Raw genomic sequence first — 23,060 nt, 5'->3', positions numbered from 1 at the left:
AGGCCTACTGTGTTCCAGCCACTGTTCTAGGTACTGGGAACACAGAGGCAAACAAGACAACATTCCTGGCATGATAGTACCTATATTCCAATAAAGAAAGAAATAAAAATTATTTCAGATCGTCTTACATGCTAGAAATAAAACCAAGTAATGTGGTAGAAAGTAGAACGGTGTCAGGGGAAAGACAAAGGAGGTGGAGTAATTGCTTGGAGGCCTTTTCTAATATCAGTAGCTCGCATTTTTTTAACATTTCATTAATTACCAGTCATGTCAGATTTGTTATTTCATTTCATATTTGGAGCATCTTCATGAAACAAGGACTGTGTCTCCATTTACAGATTAAAAAATTGAGGTCCAAGGTCCCTGGCTACTAGGCAGCAGAATCGAGATTCAAACCCAGATGCATCTAATTCCAAAGCCCTGTGCTCTAGACCATATGGGAGGAAAGTGTCCATCGTACCAGAACAGTGGCTCTCAGCCTGTCTGCACATGGGAATCATCTCGAGGTGGCAGTGTGAGTTAGATGATGATGATGCCTGGACCAAACCCCGAGCAATTATTATTTAATTGGTCTAGAATACAGTGTGGGCATCTTGATATTTAAAGCCTGCCCATGGGATCTAAATTGAGAAACTAGAAGAAGTTCCTGAAGATGGAGGAACATCCTGTATGATCATCCATCCTGGGGTCCCAGCCAGTCAATCATTTTAATCCAAGGAATTACCCTAAGAAAGATCTCCAAGAAAGAAATCGATTTCTGCTCTTCTCTCAGGCCTGCCATGTATGGCCCTGAGACTACAGGACTACGTGGCCATGTTACCTGTCAGTCAGTGCTTACACTCCCTGGTAGTTAGACACTCGTGCTTATCCCCATATCACAGATGAGAAAACCAGGCGCAGATAGGCTGAGTAATCTTCCCAAGGTCATGCTTCTCCACTGTAGGTAGCACAGCGGGGTTATAAATCCAGAACCATCTTCTCCGCTCTTAATGATAAACCTCACCTTGCTCCCTTAAGTTCAGTTCCCTGGTTTCAACTCAGACGTTACGAAGATCTGCAGAGCCAGTTGGAACAGAGCCTGAGTCCCCTGCAGTAAGATACCCATACAACAGGCCCTTGGCACCTGCGTAACCCTTCTGTTTACCTTTTCCCAGAGGAAAATCTTAGCCTTCAACTTCCTCCAAAAGCTCCTCACTCAACCAAAGGATGTCTTTCTCTGTCTTCAGATTTATGACACAGTTTTCCTTAAACTGTTATCTCAAAAACTGCTTCTCCTTCTAAGCCCACATTTGCATATAAAGAATAATCACTTTGAGCCTGTAATTCTCTGTGACTTCCCTTTATCTGATGACAGATAGACATTAATGCCACAGAAGATGAAGCTCTGAGCTTCCATTGTACATGACATGGCACTTTACAGTTTAGGAAGTGTTTTTCATCCATTCTTTCGTATGATGTCTCCAAAACACTAGGTGTAAGCGGAACTAATGTTATGGCCCACATTTTACAGAGAAGGAAACTGAGATTCATAAAGACCAAGTAATGGAGGGAATCAAGGTTCCAACCCAAGTTTTCTACCTCAAGATCAGCTTCCCTTTTCCTATGTGAAAAAAAGCATTAGTGCTATTTGGGTTAGGGCGTTCCCATTCTGCAAATTAGATTAAAAAGTAATAATTTCAGTGGTGCTTTAAAGTACTTTGACCATCATTATTTCATCTTATCCTCATGGAAATACAGGGAGCCAGGCTGAAGGATCATTTGCATTTTACAATAGGGGTACTAAGACTCAGGGTGGCTAACTTATTTATCCATAAATCACCCTCTCAGGAAATCAGGGAAGAAGAATTTGTTCTTCTGTCTTCAACTTCTATGGTACTATCACTAAAGTTTTAGAATGTAAATTATTTAATACATTGTATATGAGCATAGAGGTAATTATTAATTTATTAAATATTATTTACTAAATAATATAAAATAATATAGTTATATATTATGTGTAATAATATATAAAATAACTTATTAAATACTAAACAAATTTATTAAATAATTATCTCTATGCTCATATACAATGTAACTAAAACAATAAAAGTGGATAAGTTTGAATTCCTTGCCCTACAGGTAGAGTAAATAGGATACTGCGGTACCATATATTATTGCCCAGTAAATAATCACTCCCTCCTACCTCTCTATCTGTATTCCCCACCCTGTGACTTGCTTTGGCATTATAATGAGTGGAGTTAAAAACCTCTTTAACTTTGGGCTTGGTAATGTGCTTCCTTGGCCAGTGGTATATTAATAGGTGTGATTCCAAGCGCAGATGTGAAATATGCTTCACAGTTGCACTGTGTGTTTTGGGCTACCACCAGACCAAGGTAGGTTAGAAGCATGTGGAGCATACCTAGACCCAATCAGGAGCTTAAAGCCAAGACTTACCACAGCCAACATAAATCACATCAATGTGAGCTCATCCACAGATGCATCAGTGAGAATAAATGCTAATTGTTGGGTGTCTATGACTGATATGGTTACTTTGACTAATTAGTGCTTTTTACTGAGGACTAATTACTTAAACATGGTAAATATTGATTGATTTAAAATAGCCTTCACCGTGATAGAGCCCAGGAACAATCCTTAGTATTTCTGGGCCTTCCTCAGTCTGTGCAACTTCTGGAAGAGAAGATTCTCCTTCCATAGGGAGTAGTGTTATACAAGTTTTGAGCTTTGTCACCCATTGATCAAGGCCTGATTACTCACTTGTTCAGAAAAACAGGAATCAGGAAAAAACATTCCAACTTGAAATTTATTCCAATCTAAGGTACAAGCTAACCATTGGTTTTAAAGGATACTAGATGGGATTTGGGAGTGCAAAGAGGTTTTTCACCATGTAATGTGGTATAATATGGTTCTATGACTCTTGGCCCATCTTTCTTCCATGTCACTCATTTTTACCAATTACTGAGTAATCCTTCATTATTAGGCTGTCTTGAGTTGAAAAAAAATTTTTTGAAGATTTTATTTATTTATTCAACAGAGGGAGAGAGATCACAAGTAGGCAGAGAGTCAGGCAGAGAGAGAGAGGGGAAAGCAGGCTTCATTCCAGCTGAGCAGAGAGCCCGATGCAGGGCTCCATCCCAGGACCCTGAGATCATGACCCAAGCCAAAGGCAGAGGCTCAACCCTCTGAGCCACCCAGGTGCCCTAATTTTTTTTTTTTTCCTAGGCTTTCAAATCCCATAGAGAAAGGCCTAAATGACATGGCCTTTGTCCAAATGGGGAGGAGAGGATTGTTATGTCTTACATAGGAATTCCCACCAAACCCAGCATTCAGGCTTCACTGGAACTTGGCTCTATGTTTTTCTTTTTCCCGTAGATAAAAACAATCAGAAAGGCATACAGTCAGAAACACAGGCCACTTTGTAGCCTCAATTTTGAATTATCCAAGAGGGGAGTTGACCCAATAACACCTTCAGGGCTCTCCCCTCCTGTTTTCCAGAATTGAAGAGAGGCAGAAAGCCAATTTCTCTCCTAGAAGCCTCAAGCAATGGCTTGGATGAGAAGATACGTGTTCTATGCGGGGGTGGGGAGGGAGAGAGGGAAAGAAAAGAAAAAAAAAAGGAGGGGGGACCATTTAAATTGAGTTGGATTATTAAACTGATTACATAAGTATAATTATATTAAATCCTATAATTAATTGCATTAAATTGCATAGCACAATAAAAATTTACCAAAAGAGTATAGAGGCATTTAAGTCACTCTCCTGTCAGGTGGTAAAAGGGAAACCCCAATGCATTGGGAAGCATCCTGGAAGATATATCTGCGAGAGAAGAATATCTTTTATTTTCTTGGTTATTTTGGGTATCCCAAAATATTGACAGCTCAGTTAAGATGTTAGAGCTCTTCACAGCTTCCATATAATGACCCCTTTTTTGACAGACACTGTACTAAATGCTCAATGTTTATTATATCATGGAATCTCCATGATAAAATTATGAGCTCATCCCATTTCACAGAAGGAAAAACTGAGGTCTGCAGAGATTAAGGAATTTCTCTGAGGTCATCCAGTAAGTAAAAAGCCTGAGTCTAAATCATGCCTTCCATTCATGGCTTTACCACCACACACTCTGTAGACAGGAAGGAAAGGTGAGGCAGAAAAAGACAAGAGAAAGACAGGTTGGCTCTGGGAGTTGAGGGCTGTCCTTTGGTGTCCTACCGACTAACAAAAGTGTGCCTTTGGTTCCTGGAGAGGACAGGGAAAGTGACATTTGTTAGGTATCCTCTATCAGCCAGGTGCTTTCTTCTAGGCTATCCCATTTCATTCTCATTTCAACTCTGTGAGGTAGGGATAATTAGCTTCATTTACAGATGAAGGAGCTAAAACATATAGATGTTAGGTGCCTAGTCCAGGGTTACATGGAGGAAAAAGGTAGGGCTGGGGTTTGAACTCTCTTCCCTCTAAGCCCTTGTACTTCTTCCACACCAGTGTGAGTCCAGTAGGAAATCAGTGTATAATTTCCACATATAACCAATAGTTAACCACACATTGAATATGCCATTAAGAGGGAAAAGTTTCTAACAATGGAAAATAATGTTCATATTTCTAAGTTTTTTGTCCTGAAAATCCTACTCTCTCCTCTCCCTTGAAACTTGCTGTGGAAATCTCCAAGAAAACGGATGTCCATCGGTCCCTGCGTGCACCCTTTGATTGCCAGGTACAGAGGGGAGCATGGGAGACAATGAGCTGCAGCCCCGTGCCTTGAAAGGATTCCTCACCTGTATGCAGTGGGGACAGAAGCAGCAAGCACACTTGCAGTAAACCCAGTAAGTACCAGGCCTGGGGCAGAAGTGGTTCACAGTGCCAGGGAGACACAGAGCAGGGAGTGTCTCTGGCCAAGAAGGGCTGCCTCAGTGGGTGAGAAAGCTGACTTTGGAGCTAGACTTGGAAAAACTACTCCAGTTCTAATATGTGTGCTATAAGAATGATCCACGGAGCAGAGAAAGGAGTGGAGAGCCATCCTGACAGTGGAAAAGTTACCAGGAAGGCACCCAGGCAGAGGGGGAAAAGTAAATGACAAATCCTTTTTTTTTTTTTTTTAAGATTTTATTTATTTATTTGACAGAGACCAGAAGTGGGCAGAGAGGCAGGCAGGGAGGGAGAGAGGGGGAAGCAGGCTCCTGCGAGCAGAGAGCCTGATGCGGGGCTTGATCCCAGGACCCTGAGATCATGACCTGAGCCGAAGGCAGAGGCTTTAACCCACTGAGCCACCCAGGGGCCCCAATGACAAATCCTGATAAAGGGTGTGGAACTTTCAGGTGGAAAGCAGCAGCCAACATTTCTAAACAAGGGAATGATATGACCGGATGTGTGTCCAGAAAGCTCTTCTGGCTGTAGCAGGATTTCTGATTGGAAGAAGGAATCCAGGGAGAGATGGGCAAGCCCAGGTGGAGAATGACAAAGAGCCCACCTGACTTTGGGCAGGTGCTGTGGAAACAGTAGAGTCCGTCTCGGCAGCCTTGCTTTCCCAGCTGGCCGTGTGTCTAAATCCCTCAGAGCTTCATCAAAACACAGATGCCCGACCCCACCCTAGACATAGTGAATCACAGTCTCCAGGGTGGAACCTGGCAAGTTCGTTTCAGAAGCCCCAAGGTAATTCTGACGTTTCTCATGATGGCGAAGAGGAAGAGTCGACACGCAAAGTGAAGGAGTAGACCTGTGTGCAAGAAGGGCCAGGGGCAGCGGGGAGGAGGTGACAGAAATGATGCTAAATTTCCTCCTCAGGGAAGGGCGAGGATGTTCAATGAGTGAGAACCCAGTGCAGGAGGGAAAAGGACAAGTCCAGCCATGGATGGGAAATTTCCCTCTTCCCAGACATCCAGAGTTGTGCATATTCAGTACTTAGAGAGAAGTGAAGTCGGAGCTGGAAACACAAATATGATGGAAACAATGGACTGGGGGTTGTTGGAAAAGATTGCCCTGGAGAATGTACAGAGCCAGAGAGCAGGGAAGATTGACCAGGTAACAAAAGAGAAGCGAGTGGGAGAGAAGTTGGATAGGGCCCAGAGAGGGGAGTGTGGCAAAAATGAATGTGGGGAAGCTCTGGGATGGTGTGCTCTACAGAGTCTAGAATTTCAAAGGGGTCAAGGGTCAGGATTAAGCAGGCTTTGGAGTTGTCTATTAGGAAGCATCAGTGGACTGCTTGGGTGTTAAAAGCCAACTACCCTGGGCTACAGAGAGCACTGGAGGTGAAGGAGTGGAGGAAGGCTTTTATTCTCCCAGAGTTGATGTCACCTGTTTCAGAGCTCATGAAAAAAACAGAAAGGATGTGTACAAATTCAGACACATTTATGCTTGTTATGCTTGCCCTACGGGGTTGGGAGGGGGCTTGTGGGCCAAGGGGATGGCTTTACATAAAGTAATGCCTTCCAGAGAAACAGAAATAAAATGCACTGGTGATTGCAGGAGAGGGAAGAGAAGGGACAATACAAAACTGGCAGAACAAATGTTTTCTGTTTTTTTTTTTTGTTTTTTTTTTTTAGTATCTGGAATGCTAATTGTGGGATCAATTACAGGTGTTATCTTGAACCCACCTCTATCAGGAAATAGTAAGATTTATGAGGTTGACAACATTTCTCATAGAAATCTGTGCTAGATGTCAACTTAGTGTGTGCACCATTATTTTTAAACGCTTTCCCATCATTTTCTGATAAATGTTAAAATCAGCTTGTGTCTCTTAGGAAGACCAGCTGCTGCTCCTGTTGGGACTAATTGCAGAGGACTTGTGCATGACAAAGGGTGCTACTAAGGGATATGGAAAGAGGTTTAATGAATCACCAAGGTACATCATTTATCGAGTAAAAGGACTATGACATCTCAGAGTAAATTCCATGGAAAATGCATGCACTGTGTTTTGATGAATCAGGCACTGAGAATATTTCCTTAGAAACCAAGTCCATATTTTCATTAAAAAAGAAGAGAGAGAAAGAGAACACACGAGTGAGAGAGAGAGAAAGGCTATGAGATTCAAGTGCACCAGTGAATTAACATCTTGTGGTAAAAATGCTGCCTGAGAAATTAAAATGATATTTGAAACATAAATCCAGCGTGCTAACAACTCTCGTTATAAGCACCCGCCAGAGTCAACAGACAGAGTTTGTTTGCTAGGAGGTTGTTTCTGGAGGCCAATTCTTGAGTTCTCAAAAAACATCTGTGCAAATGCAGAGGGAAAAGCCGCAGCAATAGAAGCCATCAGCGGTTAGGTGTGTTATAAATACATTATTACTTCATTGTAATGGCACACGGGCCTTGGCTAGACTGGGGAATGACCTCACCAGCTGTCAGCCCTTGAGTTACTCTCCTTGAATGAGCATTCAAGATACAGCAGTGACTCTGAGGCAGCACAGTGTAAACACAGAGGTAATCATAAAAGGGGAACCAGGCACAAATTCATCAGCATCCCACAAAGCAGCAGGGAGCCTTGGCCAAAATGAGAAAGACTGAGGGATTCTTCTGTCACACAAAACCACTGTTCAAGCCAGCCTTGAACCTTTTTCATGGAACCTCCGAGCCAGCTATCCCCTGGGCTTTCTCACTCTGTCTCTTCTCTCAGAAACAGGGCCTCGTGGCCCAAAACCAGCAAGTCTCCTTCCAAGGAATCTATTCCCGTAGTGGAAACTCGGAAATGCAGGCCGAGGCTGGGTGGCAATGGTCTGAAAGCAGCTGGGCTCCTGGCAGAGGTTCTTGGCACACACAGAAAACCAGGACCTTATTTGGGGGTAGGCTTCCCTCTGCAAGGCAAAGGAAAACACTTTGAAGATAAGAAGGCTGCCCATAACTAAATGGAAAATGATGGGTGGCCAAGATGTGTCAGAAGCCATGGAAAAATGTGAAAAGAAGACAGGGAGCGCTTGGAGGTGGGCTGTCCTCACTTAGCTCAAGTTTCTGACTGAGCCCTGGGCATCCTGAGAGGTGGATCACACAGCTCAGATTTTAGCCAGAGTTGGTGCACAGCATGTGCGCAGGCCTGGGAGTCAGGATGTCTGATGTGGGTTTGGGGTCCTTCCATAACAGTTTAAGTATGAACCTCCCCCTCAGTGTCCTTGGCTGTTTCTTCCTGGAGTATGAAGGGGAGGGGAAACTTATTTCTAATGAACTTGGACATGCATCAGGAGTGACTGTTGGAGTAGTTCCACGGATGAGTGTTATTACTAAAACTGCTAAAATCAGGGGATAGGGGAGGGGGAAGGAAGGGAGAGGTAAAAGTGGGATTTTAGTTTCTTAATGCGAGAGACAGAAGAAGCTTTATCTTTGCTTTCTGACAGACAGAACCCAGGAATTTCATCACATCTTGTGCCCCAAATTCTGAAACAACTAAGTAGTAACCCAGTGGGACAGAGAACATTTTGGGGATTTTTGATCATCAGTGCCCCCCACTGCCTAGTGGAGGCCTTGAGATATAAAGCATATGGCAATTAGTAGTATTTGTTGAATGACTGAATGACTGAATGACCACAATGGTCATGAGTATCCCATGTTTTAGGCCACATACCACACATAGCTTAGGTAGTACAGTCATCCAGCTTTGCTACCAATGGCAATTTATGTTGGTCTGCCTTTAGGTTTAAAACCTCATTACAAACTGAGGCATGATTTTTCAAAGGTAAGGATTTTTGTATTGTAATTTGGGGGCAGAGGGAAGCATTCTATTCAATTAAAGCTTTGTAGTAATGATTTGGGAATAAGTAAATGGTAAAAAAAATTTCAGTTCGATGACTATTTAATTCATTTATTCATCCATTCACTCACTCAAGAAATACTGAACAACCAGAAAACAATTAACAAAATGGTAACATTAAGTCCATAGCTATCAATAATTATTTTAAATGTAAATGGACTAAATTCTCCAATCAAAAGACATAGAGTAGCTGAATGGATTTAAAAAAACAAGACCCATAAACTATATCCTGCCTACAAGAGACTCATTGACTTCAGTTTTAAGGATGCACATAGACTGAAAATGAAGGGATGGAAAAAGATATTCCACGCAAATGGAAACAATAAGCAGAGGTGGCTACACTTATATCAGACAAAATAGATTTTAACCCAAAAACTTTAATAAGAAACAAAGGTATTATTTAATGATAAAAAGGTCAATTCATCAGAAGAATGTAACATTAGTAAGTACTGGTACACCCAACATAGGAATATGCATATATATAAAGCAAATGTTAACAGACCTGAAGGGAGAAAGAGACAGCATACAATAGTATGGGGGACTTCAATACCCCTACTGTCAACAACGGATAGATCATCCATACAGAAAATCAATAAGGAAACATTGGACTTAAAATATTTGTTAGATCAGATGGACCTAACAGACATTTACAAAATATTCCATCTAGCAGCAGCAGAGTACACATTACTCTCAAAGACACGTGGAAGGCTCCAGGATAGATCATATGTTAGGCCACAGAGCAAATCATAATAAATTTAAAGAAGACTTAAATCATATAAAACATCTTTTCTGACCACAATGGTATGAGACTAGAAATCAATTATAAGAAGAAACTGGAAAATACACAAATATGTCGAGATTAAACAGCGTGCTGCTGAACAACAAAAGGTCAATGAAAACAATAAAAAAATTAAAAAAACTTGAGGTAAATGAAAATGTATACTAAAAATTATGGAATATAGCAAAAGCAGTTCTGAGAGAGAAGTTTATTCCAATAAATGCCTACATTCAGAAAGAGAAAGATCTCAAATAAATAACCTAGCTTTACACCTCAAAAAACTAGAAAAGGAAGTACAACTAAGCCCAAAGTTAGTTGAAGGAAGAATTAACAAAGATCAGTGTGGAAATAAATGAAATAGAGACTAAAAAGACAATAGAAAATATCAAAGAAACTAAAAGCTGTGGGGTTGTTTTGTTTTGTTTTTTGTGTGTTTTTTTTTTTTTTTTTTAAGATAACCTAGACAAATCTTAGCTAGGCTCTCCAAGAAAAAAAAAAAGAGGATGCAAATAAATAAAATTAGAAATTCAAGAGATGTTACAAATAATACCACACAAATACAAAGGGTCAAAACAGGCTACATAGAACAATTTTATGTCAACAAATTGGACAACTTGAAGGAAATGGATAAATTCCAAAACAGACACATACCAAGACTGAATCATGAAGAAATAGAAAATCTCAACAGACTGGTTACTGGTTAGGAAACTGAATCAGTAATCAAAAACCTCCCAACAAAGAAAAGTCCAGGACCTGATGGCTTCACTGATGAATTCTATCAAACATTAAAGAATTAATACCAATCCTTCTTAACCTTTCCAAAACATAGAAGAGGAGGAAATATTTTCAAACTCTTTTATGAGACCAGTATTACCCTGATACCAAAGTCAGACAAGGACACTACTAGAAAAGAAAATTACAAGCCAACATCCCTGATGAACATAAATGCAAAATTCTCAACAAAATATTGGTTAACAGACTACAATAATACATTAAAATATTCATATACAGGGCACCTGGGTGGCTCAGTGGATTAAGCCACTGCCTTCGGCTCAGGTCATGATCTCAGGGTCCTGGGATCGAGTCCCACATCGGGCTCTCTGCTCAGCAGGGAGCCTGCTTCCCTCTCTCTCTCTCTCTGCCTGCCTCTCTGTCTACTTGTGATCTCTCTCTGTCAAATAAATAAATAAAATCTTTTAAAAAAAAATTCATATACCATAATCAGGGTTGCAAATATGGTTCAACATCTATAGGTTAATCATTGTGATATAACACATTAACAAAATGAAGAATAAAAAATCATATAATCATCTCAATAGATGCACAAAAAACATCTATTGGAAAAAATCTTATATATTTTCATGATAAGCTCTTAACAAACTAGGTATAGAGGGAACATACCTCAACATAATAAAGGCCATATATGACAAGTCCACAGTGAACTGAAAGCTTTTTTCTACGATCAAGAACAAGGCAAGTGATGATGAACATTTTTTCATGTGTCTGATAGACATTTGTATGTCTTCATTGGAGAAGTGTCTGTTCATATCTTCTGCCCATTTTTTGATATGATTATCTGTTTTGTGTGTGTCGAGTTTGAGGAGTTCTTTATAGATCCTGGATATCAAATCTTTTGTCTGTACTGTCATTTGCAAATATCTTCTCCAGGGGCGCCTGGGTGGCTTAGTGGGTTAAAGCCTCTGCCTTCGGCTCAGGTCATGATTTCAGGGGGCTCTCTGCTCAGCAGGAGACCTGCTTTTCCCTCTCTCTCTCTGCCTGCCTCTCTGCCTACTTGTGATCTCTGTCTGTCAAATAAGTAAATAAAATCTTTAAAAAAATAAAGAAAGAAAGAACAAGTCAAGAATGCCTATTCTTACCACTTCTATTCACCATAGCACTGGAAGTCCTAGCTAGAACAATTAGGCAAGAAAACGAAATAAAAGGCATCCAAATTAGAAAGGAAGAAGTAAAATTGCCTTTATTTGCAGATGACATGACATTATATATAGAAATTCCCAAAGACTCCACTCAAAATCCGTTAGAACTAATAAATTTAGTAAAGTTGCAGGACACAAAATCAATGCACAAAAACCAGTTCATAAACAGTGAACTATCAGAATGAGAAATGAAGAAGCAGTCCCACTTATAGTAACACCAAAAAGAATAAAATATTTAGGAATAAACTTAACTAATCTGAAAATCCTTTTGAAATTCAGTGCACTTGGTGGAAGCCTTACCACCATGATTATGATTTTGAATTTAAATATGAAATTAGCACTTGTACATACAAAGAAGTTTGTCATTGTTACCAGAAGTCTTAGTCTTAGTAAACATTTAATGCTAAGTATTCTGAGTATGGCAGGCCTGGGTTGATGGACTTGATGTGGCACCTTATGGGCTGGAGCTACTGGTATTCCTATTGGCCAGGATTCTTCAACATGAAGAATTCAAAGGCAAATAGTTCCCTTGTCTTTGCAGACCAGTACCGCAGGGAAGCTACAAGGGACAATGGGCTCTGAGTAGCCATGGCTGAGGGAAATAGTGCCAGGACTCTTAACTGACTGATACTTAGAGTCACATGAAGGAAGCACATTGATAAAGGTGCACCTCACAGGCTGGGGGTCTCCTGGACAATGTGGTGCCAGCATTGTCTTGGGTTTCAAAAGAAGATGGAAATCCATGTCTATATGCCATCAGCCACTAAAATAAAGCCTGTTATACAAAAGAATGGTAACCATATGTTGGTGACTTTAAAAATCTTGGATATTTAAAAAATCCTCAGCAGACCTTTATAGGTAATTATTTCTGATTTTAAAACCTATCTTTGGAAAGGAATAACAGGACACAGAATTAAGGAAAAGTGTGTTCTTCCTCAATTCTTAACTTCCAGCTATTGTCAACAAGTTTTTGGGTGTTCACTTAATCTAATGCTGTTTCTCAAAATCGACACCTATTATTGAATTTGAACTCTTATAGAAAGCTAAACTGCAGTGGTAAGGCGATGTTATCATCTCCATTTTATGGATGAATTAGCTGAGGAGGAAGAAGACTGACAGTTGGGCTAAGACCAGAAACAGAATATTTGACTCTTTATTCAGTGTGTTAGAATTCATCCATAGTGCTGGACAAAGTGTGCTTGGGAACACTGGAAATTATCACTGCCAAAGTCTAGCATTACGCTGTCCAAAATAGTAGCCTTGAGCCACATGTGGCTACTAAGCACTTGAAATGTGGCTAGTCAAATTTGAGGTGTGAGAAGTATAAAATACACACAAGAGTACAAGACTTAGTACCCCAAAAAGTGTCAAGTATCTCATTAATACTTTTATGTTCATTATGTGTTGAAGTGATAATATCTTAGATATATTAGGTTAAATACAATAAATTATTAAAATTAATTGCATTTGTTTCTTTTTACTTTACTGAATGTGGCTACTAGAAAATGTAATGTCAGAAATATGGCTCAGCATATATTTCTAATGAACAGTGCTCATCTATATTGAGTGCCCTATGTCTTCTTTGGAGGAATTAAGATAGAACCATTCACTGTCTGTGGCTGTTGAACTTCTGTAGCAATTGCACACCTTTCTCTCAAGCTTTCTTTCTGTTCTGAAATAGCTATAAGCAAGAACACGATGGCACCCATTTTCACATGTGCCTGTAATCTTGTCTATTGAAAGAAATACTAGGCAAGGAGCTATAGCTACATTTTATTTGAAGAAAATAGATGAAAATTGTGGAAATAAATGCTCCATATTATTTCTCCTTCCTTTGGTGTCTGTAATTAAACAATCTAGGGATTTTTATCTCAGCCCATGACCATATTCTGTCCTAGAATGTCCTCTCATTTAATTTTTTTTTTTTCCCTTAAACAAGAGTATGAATCCCTACCTCCTGCCCTGCCTCTCAGCCACCCTTGACCTTCCTAGGGCAACATCTTGGAAGACATCCATCACACAGGCACACAGAATTGAGAACAAGAGGGACCTCTGGATGTTCAGATGTTAGATACTGACTCCAAGCTCTGGTTTGTAACAGGCAGTGGTCTAACAGGGTATTTACAGCTCAAGGGAAAAAAAAGAAAGAAAGAAAGCAGATTGCTTCCAGAAGCTGTGCATCTGCCGCCCGGTAAGCCTGCTGGTTTGACGCGCTCAGCAAAGTGCATGAAGAACTCTCAAATGTCACAGTGATTTGGTTAATTGGGTAAAGATAAGGGTTTCTGAATAGTAGAGTCAGTTTGCCATATTGGCCTGGCACTCAGGGACATGTGATGAAAAAACAGCTCGGCTGTCTGGATGCATCTGAATGCTCAGTTATTTCATAAAGCCTGCACTGTGTGTTTGGAATGCACATTTGCTCTTATGAATAACAGTAATTGTTTGGCTTGGCCTGCCTTTGTGTGACCGCCAGCTGGCAATGACTAGAACCGTGACACATGACACTCCAGCTGTGTCCACATGTTTCTGCCTCGCAGTATCCACTTATATAATTTGCTTTTTTGATCAACAGTTGAGCCATTTAAGGGAACTCATCATATTACACATGCCAGCTACTTCTGTGCAAATACTTCCATTGCAATTTCAAAAGAAGATTTTCATTATTCCTTGCTTATTATGGTGATGTTGCGACTTCATTAAACATAGTGCAGTAAAAGATACATTTCTAATTGAACTTGAGTATTTTCCCCTTGAATACACATAATTACAAGACAATAGCTTAGCATTTAATCAAATGAACCATTAAAATAGTAACTAATGATGGTCTTACTATGACTGACAGACCTGACCCACTATGTTTAACTTTCTCCCCATTTTATTAGGCTTGCTATATTACTCGTTGTATGTAATTAGGTTTGTATTAGGGAACTGATAACTACCTGGATTGTGGCAAAGAATCTTATCTGCTTGGGTGTGAACTTTTCTGTTACGCTACAATCTATTTTCTTCAAAGAGATTTGGAAGACCCAAGCAGAAATTGAACCTGACCCAAAATATACTTGTATTTTTATTACCTTTTCCTGTGAAACTGAAAACATTCACTTAATCCCTCCTTCCTGATACTCAAAAGTAGGGAACGCATGCAGTTCTTTCAGCTCTTGGGAACATGCTGAATTCTGCAACCTTGGTAGCTTATAGCCAGCCAGTGAAACTAGGTCATTATTGTTGCCTAAAACTCCTCTTCAACTTCTTTCCTTACTATAGCTTGGGCTTCATCAGATTGCTGAGTTGATAGCTGATCAGAGAACCACACGTTGACAGTCTTTACAGCCCAGAGAGAAAGGTACCTTGCAAATAGGATTCACGCTGGCTGCTAGAGACCTTCCACTTGGAGAAGGGAGGAATTTATTTCATCCGTTCTTTCAGTACTCAGACTCAGAAGGGAGAACATTATCAATACTGGAGGAATTCACACAGTAGCTGTGGAAAAGCTCAATGAGAAAGAGAGAGGAGCATGGAACTATCAAAGATCTATTAAACTAGTTGTCAGGAGATGTGAATGTTAGTTCAGAGTCAGCCGCTAACTAGCTGTGATGCCTTACGCAAATAAATAGCTTACTTCCCAGTGCATCAGATGCCAGATTCTTAGAGAGAGAGAGAAAGAGAGAGAGAGAGAGAGTGAGAGTGAGGGAGGGAGAGATTGAGAATGAAAGTCTTGTCCTTCCTAATAAATAGGGTCATTATGATGATCCAGTAGGGTACTAATCATGAAAGGACTTGGGAAGTATAAAATATTATATAAATTCAAGATATTATTAATGTATTAAGTTTAGTGGACATAGGAATCAAAATTAAGGGATGTTTAAGTCTTATTTAGGAATATACTTCATCCAAAGCTGGAGAAAAGAAGTGTTAGCTGAGTGGATATTGTTTTCTAGTGGACATTTGAGAGAGGAAAAACAAGTGGGAAGTTGCTTGAAAGTTACTCTGCCAAATTAGTGTCAACAAATTTGGGAGCTGGAAGAAACCAGAACCCTTAGGGCCAACACTTTTCATTTTACCAACTATGAAATCACAGCAAAGGGAATTGAACTGCCCAAGGCCACACAGTCAGATGATGGCACAGCAAAGAAATCTTAGGTCTGCAGATGCACACTGACTCCAGCCTTCACTATTGGACCTAGGAAAAAAGCATTCTGTCAAAGTAAACAAACAAGAATTAAGGAAGTTCAAAAAATCTCTGTGTTGCTGTGGGAAAATAAGAAGAGGTAAATGGATAAAGTGCCAGACATTGGCACATGAGATCACAAGACAATAAAAACCAGGATTAACAACCAGGAACAAAAGCTTGTCACATCTCTGGAGGGCTCTGATGCGAGACATGCTGGGACTTAGCAACCGGCTGTTGGGATTGGGAAGAAGTGGTAAAAGACAAGACTGGTGTTGGAAGCTTTACCCGATCTGAAGAGTTAGTCCCATGGGGAAGAGGCCACCAACACAAAAAGTGTCATAAACAGTCTCCCACTGGGCACTTACTAACATTTGGGGGGATTTGGAACTGGAGGACATGGCACAGCGGTCATTGCATCCAGACAGCAGTGATCCCTGAAGTCAGGAAGCTGACAATGTCATGGTTCTGGGTGGTCCATCTGCTTTGGAATAAGACCCCAGCCAGCAGCTGGAGTTACCAGAAACAGGGTCCAGCTCCTAGGGGAAGAAGCTTGCAAGAACTAGAACTGTCTCGGGCATATGTTGGATACAATAATGAAGAACAAGGCAAGATATCCACTTGGAGCCAAAGGAGCTGGGGGTTTGGGGAAGACTAGTCACAATAGAATGGCTGGGGTGCAAATCATGGAAAATGGGCACAGAGGGAAGATGGCACAGGAGGACTGAGATCGTCCCCAGTCCCGCTCAGGACTCCAAGCTTGGGACTAGAGACTAGTTCTCTGACTATGGTTTGAAACACTGGTGTCTTAGGTCAGTCTGGTTGGCTGACCGACTACAACTTGAAAGTCTATAGATTGTTACTGAAATATGAGGAATTTTTTTTTTTTTTAAGATTTTAGGGCGCCTGGGTGGCTCAGTGGGTTAAGCCGCTGCCTTCGGCTCAGGTCATGATCTCAGAGTCCTGGGATCGGGGCCCACATCGGGCTCTCTGCTCAGCAGGGAGCCTGCTTCCCTCTCTCTCTCTCTCTCTCTGCTTGCCGCTCTGCCTACTTGTGATCTCTCTCTGTCAAATAAATAAATAAAATCTTAAAAAAAAAAAAAAGATTTTATTTATTTATTTGACAGAGAAAGAGAGAGGTCATGAGTAGGCAGAGCAGCAGGCAGAGAGAGAGGGGGGAAAGCAGGCTCCCTGCTGAGCAGAGAGCCCGATGTGGGGCTCGATCTCAGGACCCTGGGATCATGACCTGAGCCAAAGGCAGAGGCTTAACCCACTGAGCCACCCAGGTGCCTCAATTTGAGGAATTTAGATCCTAGAATAACTGCAGTCGTTTTTTCTCAATTGTGCAAGGGCCTAATTTTTTTTTTATTCTCTAAGCTCTAAATATTATAAGGGCAGAGATCTTGTCTATTTGTTTGCCAGGCACCTTGCATACAGCCAGATACATAGTAGTCATTCAGTAAATAATTGTGGAAAAAATGAGTAAATATCCAGACTGTTCCCTTCCTCTCCACTCTAATATTATTTCTCTAATATTAAGACCTGACTGGACACTGATGATGGGCACCCTGCCTGCTTTTAGAGTTGTCCAGGTCTGTAGCTAGAGCAGACTCAGAACTAGTTTCAACAGATAATATTAATGGAAGTCACCTGTATGTTCCTGAACATTCCTGCAGAGGAATGGGATAATAAGGAGCCATGAAGAGTGGTTAGTGCCTGGGTAAGGAGACCTTTAAAAGCCAGGCTAAGATAGTTGGACTTTGTTATGAATCAGAACATTCACAATCCCATCCCATGCCTGAGACGCAGTAAACACTTAACAAATGACAGCCAACCCATATCTAAGAAATTGTACAAGAGTTGCAGTTTGAATGAACTTTGGTCAGTAGTTTCAGCATGGGACAATCCGTGTATTTAAAAAAATTGTTTTTGCTTTAAAATTCATTATTGTTATTCATTAGAAAAAAAGTATGCAAATATTCTAAAAGTTTATAAAATAGGGGCTTCCACCTATTGTTTGGGTTATAGGAAGCTGGAAGAATTGTTGCTCCTGCTATATTAGCAGGAAAAAGATAGTCTACAAATCATAACTTTTCTTGAACCTATAAGAGAGCTGAGATTGCAGGACAAGTGTCTAAGGAAAGACAGGTTCTTCCAATGAAAAAGGGGGATATAAGCACAGACTTACCTGTAGATAGCACAGGAGTAAGATAGGATAATCACCTCAGTGGGTAGGAAGATTTTAGCTAATATATTTTTTTAAGATTTTATTTATTTATTTGACAGACAGAGATCACAAGCAGGCAGAGAGAGAGGAGGAAGCAGGCTTCCCACTGAGCAGAGAGCCCAATGCGGGGCTCGATCCCAGGACCCTGGGATCATGACCTGAGCCGAAGGCAGAGGCTTTAACCCACTGAGCCACCCAGGTGCCCCTTAGCTAATATTTTTAATGAATTGGTAAAAACTGAGTGTAGGCTACTATGAAAATATAGAATTACCATGAGCCACAGAATACAAGAGTAATTCACATCCAGTTGCAGGATCCTTTCTATCAATTTCTCCCAGGAACTTGTTCAGGGGCTAATGAGAAAGAATGAGGACAAGGCAGGGAGCAAAAAGAGCCTCCATCCTGGTGCGGTTTTGGTGGAAAAGAGCAGAATTCCCTGTGAGATAGGCATTAGGCCCTGCCCAAACCTCTCTTCCCTATGGAAAAAAAACTTTCAAATTTCCCATGAGGTAAGAAAAAACTTTGCTCTTCGAAACGAATTACAGAGGGATGGACATGGTCAAAATGAAAGTAATAATGAAAATTTTTTTCTAATTTCTTTAAATGCTCTAAAATAAACTGTCTAAATAAAAAATAGGAACAAATGTATAAAAATATAAAATAGTAGTAATGTAATCAACACAGGGTAGTATTGGTAAAAGCATAGACACATGGATCAAAAGAACAGAATAGAGAATCCAGAAATATAACCATACATATGTGGTCAATTAATTTTTGAAGATGCTACAAAGACAGTTCAATGGTAATGTAAGCCCACCACAAATTCTCACCTAGGATTATTATAATAGTACCATATGTAGGCTTATCTTAACAAAACTGTTGAAAATGAAAGTCAAAAGAAAAACCTGGAAAGGAGCTGGAGGCAGAAAAAAAAATACTTATCTTTAAAAGGACAATAAGAGTTATGACTGAATTTGACCAAAATATCTAGAAAATAGAGGATAATGGAATGACATCTTTAAGTGTGCAATATCTGGAAATCTGGATTCTATATCCATATAAAATATTTTCAAAAATAAATACAAGATACTTTTTTTATTTTGATTAGGATCTAGAAGGATTCAAAAGATTGTTCTTCCCATGGTAACAATAAAAATAATCCAGATAAAATAAAAATCATGTTTTTATTATTTTAACCAGCTGGCAAATAATACTACAAATAAGGAATCCTTGATAAACTGAGTTCTAATGGAAATTATTTCTTCATAACTGAGCAGAAATCCATGGCAGTTCCCATGCATAATTGTGACCATTCTAGGACAAATGGACGGAAAAACCAGCCTCCCATAATCAGAAAGACTACATGGTTGAGGAAAAATCAGATGAGCTTTAGAATACTATTTAACTTGGCAAAACATATGGGAACCCAGAAAATCACCACATACAAAAACAAATTTGGTAAACCTTACAAATAATTCCCCTTACCATATCCCTGAATTTTTGCAAAGAAATTCAACAGTGGAGAGAGTTTGGAAGTCCACTATTGCTCATTTTCACAATAATTAGATACTTAGGCCCTTGAATTCAAAGGCAAATCAAATTTGTCTTGAGTGGCAGTGTAAATCCCTCTCAGTTCCAATACTGAAAAGATCAAAAAGATACCTGCAAAGAAAATAGGGTTTGAGGTATTAACAGATGAACTCAGTATAATTAAAGCTGCTATTCAATTTGGTTCTAAGAGGAATCCAGATGATCAGCCCTTAAACCTAACTGCCAAAGAGAAGAAAGAGATTTCAGTCTCTGGTAAATAAACAAAACAAAACAATATTATGCTTTGTGTCTGGTATTCTTTTATTCACATATCTGAAATAAAATCTTAAGAGTGTAAATCTTGCAAAAAAGCAGGACAATGTAATAATAATTAAAAGAAAACATAATCAATAAAAGCAGAACCATAGATGACGCAATTACTGAAATTAGTAGACAAGAACTTTTAAAACATATATTTAAAGGAATTTAACAGGAAAATGTGGATATAATGGGTGAAGAGATCGAGTATTTTAGGAAGGCATTATAAAAAAGAAATTTAAGGGGCACCTGGGTGGCTCAGTGGGTTAATCCGCTGCCTTCGGCTCGGGTCATGATCTCAGGGTCCTGGGATCGAGTCCCGCATTGGGTTCTCAGCTCAGCAGGGAACCTGCTTCCCTCTCTCTTTCTCTGCCTGCCTCTCCGTCTACTTGTGATCTCTCTCTGTCAAATAAATAAATAAAAATCTTTAAAAAAAAAAGAAATTTAAGTGTTTAACTGAAAAATACAATTTCTGGGTTAAAAGAGCCATTGAATATGCTCATAATGGATAGGACACTGTATAATGTAGGTAGAGTAAGCTTAAAGGCAGATCAGTAAAAGATATCCAGACTAAAAAAAGACAGGATGAAAGGCTAGAAAAATGAATGGACAGAGCACCAGTAATCTTTGAGGTAATATCAAGCAGTTTAGTGTACATATAGTAGAAGATCCAGAAGAAGAAGAAAGTAAGAATAAAGAAGAAAAATGTATTTGAAGAAATAATTGCCAAATTTGTTCAAGTTTAATAAGGAAAAAGGGGAAAAAATGATCTCCCAGATCCAAGAATTTCAATGAACTCCAAGAAGGATGAATAAAAACAAACAAAAACCACCTATACACATCATTATTAAATTGCTGAAAATCAAAGTTAAACAACAAGTTGAAAAATCAGCTAGAGGAAAAGAATATAAATTACATACTGGAAGAAATGACAAGAGGAATGATTGACCTCATATCAGAAATGACACAAACCAGACAACATTTCCAAAATACTGAAAAATAAAACAAAGACACACCAAACTAGAATTATATATCCAGTGAAAACATTTTTTTCAAAAACAGAGAAGTGGAATAAAGCAATTGTCAGATAAACAAAAACAGAGAATTTATCACCTAAAAATCCATATTACTAGAAAATGTGTTACAGAAAGGCCTCAAGCTGAATGAAATCCTCAGCAGACAATCAAATCTATAGGAAGGGATAAAGAACACTATAGATTGTGAAACTGTATAAATCAAAACATATTCTTTCTTCCTAATAAAAGATAATTGTTTAAAGCAAAAATTATAATAATAATTTGGGAGGGTTTATAATATGTATAAAAGCAAAATATAATAAAACAGTAGCCTGAAAAATGGGAAGGTGGTAAATGGATGTGTGCTGATACAAAGTTATTATACTTGAAGAAGTATAACATTAATAAGACTTGAAAAGGCAAGACTGATAATTTAAGAATGCATATTTAATTCCTAGAGAAATCATTTTAAAAATTGAAACAAATATGTATAGTCAAAAGAAGACAGAAAACAAAGAACAGAGGAATAAGGAACAGATAGAACTAATAGGAAAATACAAGGTGATAGACTCAAACAAATCAACCATTATAATAAATATAAATGGAGTACACACTGCAATTATTAAGTAGAAATTTTTAGACTTATAAAAAAGCAAACTTCAACCATACATTGTTTGAAAGAAATGCACCTTAAAAATAATATTATGGACTTTTTTAAAATTAAAGGGTAGAAAAGTTCCATCTTGGAAATACTCATCACAAAAAAGCTAGGATGACTATCATTATCAGACAAAATAGATATCAGAAAAAATAAAAGGATTACCAAATGCAAATAGGTATATTTAATAATGACAAATGGGTTAATTCATCAGGAAGCCATAGATAAGTATGCTCCTAATAACAAAGCTTCAAATTATGAAAGTCAGAAATTGATGGAAAATAAGTTACAAATAGATAAATCCACAATTGAGTTGGGGATTTTAACACTCCTTCTTTAGTACTTGATAGAGCAAGCAGAAAAGTAATTTGTAAGGATATAGAACACCTTTACAACACTGTGAACCAATCTGACCTAACTGATATCGATAGAACATTACAACCAATAATAGCAAAATCCACATTTTTTTCAAATGTAAACAGAACCATTGACAGTCTCATGGGCTAAAAAATAAGTCTCAATGAATTTCAAAGTATTAACATCACAAAAAATGTGTTCTCTGATGATAATATAATTCAATTAAATGTAGAAAAACTAAGATATTTAAAATATTCCTACATATTTGGAAATCAATAAACTTCTAGATAAACCATAGATAAAAGAAACCACAGTAGTATTTGTAACATATTCTAACCTGAATAATAATGAAAATAGAACATATTAATATCTGAAGGAATACTGAGGGAAAGTCATACCTTTAAAACACTTATTTTTGAAAAGAAAAATAATTTTTATATCACTGACCCAGGCTTCCCATGTAAGAAGAGCAAATTAAAACCAAATATAAGCATTTAAAAAAAAAGGTAACCTAAATAGATAAGAGAAGAAATTAGCAACATAGAAAGCAGACAAAGAATAACCAAACTCAACAAAACCAAAAATTAGCTCCTTAAAGGATTAACAAAACTGACATATCTCTAGTCAAAATAAAATAAGAACTAGAATAAAATTAAAAATAGAGAAAACATAAGTTTTCAATTTCAAGAATGAGAAAAAGAATATTGCCACAGTTCTTACAGACATTTAAAAAATAATTAGGAAATATTATGAAAAATGCCAATGAATGGAGCCAACTTAGATGACATGACCAAATTTCTTAAAAACACAATTTATGACAATTGACTCGAGAATAGCCTTGATCTGTTCCATTTTGCACTTTCCAATTTCCAAATTTCCAATTTGCACTTGAAATTAAAAGCTGCCACCACCACCACCACCACCACCACCACCACCACCAACAACAACAACTAAAACCCAAACCCATATGGCTTAATTAAGTTATATCAAACATGTAAATAAGAAATAATATCAAACTTCCTAAACTTTTTCAGAAAAGAGGAGGACAATTCTAAATTTATTCTATGAACCCAGAAGAAACCTGATACCAAAGAATGATAAGAACATTACAAGAAAAAAAAATATCAGGGTAATATTTCTCAAGAACATAGGTGCAGAATTTTAAATATTAGCAAAATGAACTGTATAAAATATAAAAAGCATAATATAACAAAATGAGGTTTATTTCAGGAATGCAAGTTTTGCCTAACATTAAAAAAATCAGTCACTGTAACTTATCATTTAGTAGCATAAAGTGGAAAAACTTGTTAATTTCAATAGCTGTAGAAAAGTATTTGATAAGA

This window comes from Lutra lutra, chromosome 9, assembly GCF_902655055.1.
Source record: "Lutra lutra chromosome 9, mLutLut1.2, whole genome shotgun sequence".
NCBI classification, from domain to species: Eukaryota; Metazoa; Chordata; class Mammalia; order Carnivora; family Mustelidae; genus Lutra; species Lutra lutra.
This window is presented reverse-complemented; position numbering follows the sequence as displayed.